The 1,240-nt window shown below is 52.7% G+C and overlaps 1 non-coding gene across 1 annotated transcript; it reads left to right on the plus strand.

The window, feature by feature from the left end:
* The first annotated feature begins 892 nt into the window (after nucleotides 1-892).
* TRNAP-AGG (transfer RNA proline (anticodon AGG)) lies at nucleotides 893-964 on the plus strand. The gene has a single exon. It is a non-coding gene; the product is annotated as a tRNA-Pro (tRNA).
* The last annotated feature ends 276 nt before the right edge of the window (nucleotides 965-1,240 follow it).

Here is a 1,240-nt window from a genome sequence, read left to right on the forward strand (position 1 = left end):
GCGCTTTAAAGTTGCGATCTCCGGGCGTCTGTTAGGAATTTTCTCAGAGCTCTTCCTCAAAACACGAGACCGCAAACCAGGTCAGAGACCTCCCGTAATTGTCTGTGTAATTAGCGGTGGCCTTTGGGACGTCAGCTTTTCATCCTCGTTCCGCTGACTCGTTTCAGCTCGAGAACCGCGTCTCACTCAGTAAAATCACCGCCGGCGTTTCCTTCAAAGTAAAATCAGGCTAATTGTTCTCCTCTGATTAAGGTGGAAAGCGCCTCGATTTCTTTCTCATTAGCCTTTCGGGCCGGCGGTTCCTGAGTGTTCCCGAGGTGACGATGTTCTGGACTCTTGCGGAGCTCAGTATGGATTCGGTCTGTAAATTATCTCTATTGGTTTAAACGTTTTCAAAGCGTTAATGTAGATTGTAAGCTCCTTTGGGAAGGACTTTCCTCACTTTATTTCTGTCCAAATTGTTGTTTGTTATTCTTATGACTTCTTTACCTATCACGCCGTGGCTCTTCTCTTTTAGCTTCCCTGCTAAACTTTCAGCTCATTCGGGCTCACGCCGCGACCGGCTCCATATCTGTCTGGCTTGTTGGTCTAGGGGTATGATTCTCGCTTTGGGTGCGAGAGGTCCCGGGTTCAAATCCCGGACGAGCCCGAGAGCCGCCCGTTGGGCTGAGCGGTCTGCGTAACGCGTGCAGCTTCTTCTAGGAGGAGGCCCCCAAAATACCTTTTCTGCTCCGTCTCGATGAAAATGCTGTCGCTTTGCAATGGGAAGTTTCCCCTGACAGTGGCTTTGTCGTCGTCGCCGCCGCCAAGACTGCACTCGACGTCCCTTTAGCGCCTGTGCGAAAGTCTCTCTTCATCTCAACTCTGGGCCCGGAGCCACTGCCAGCAGTCTGGCTCGTTGGTCTAGGGGTATGATTCTCGCTTAGGGTGCGAGAGGTCCCGGGTTCAAATCCCGGACGAGCCCAAGCTTGACAGCGCTACACGTCATCACGGCTCTTCTCTGTGCGCTTGACATCCGCTTTAGCTTCCCTGCTAAACCTGGCCGTCGCTTTTAAGATGGTGCCGCCTATCCCTTTTCTACTCCCATAAAGGAAGAAGCCATTGCGTTTGAACGGGAAGCTTCTCCTGATGGTGCCCGGCTGCAGGCACCTTCTTGCCGCCGGGGAGGTTGCGCTTGACATCCGTTTTAGCTTCCCTGCTAAACTTCTCGTACATTCGGGCTCACGCCGCGGGCTTTTCA

The sequence above is a fragment of the Sceloporus occidentalis genome, unplaced genomic scaffold, assembly GCF_023333645.1.
Source record: "Sceloporus occidentalis isolate IW3139 unplaced genomic scaffold, rSceOcc1.0.p SCAF_308, whole genome shotgun sequence".
Lineage (NCBI taxonomy): Eukaryota > Metazoa > Chordata > Lepidosauria > Squamata > Phrynosomatidae > Sceloporus > Sceloporus occidentalis.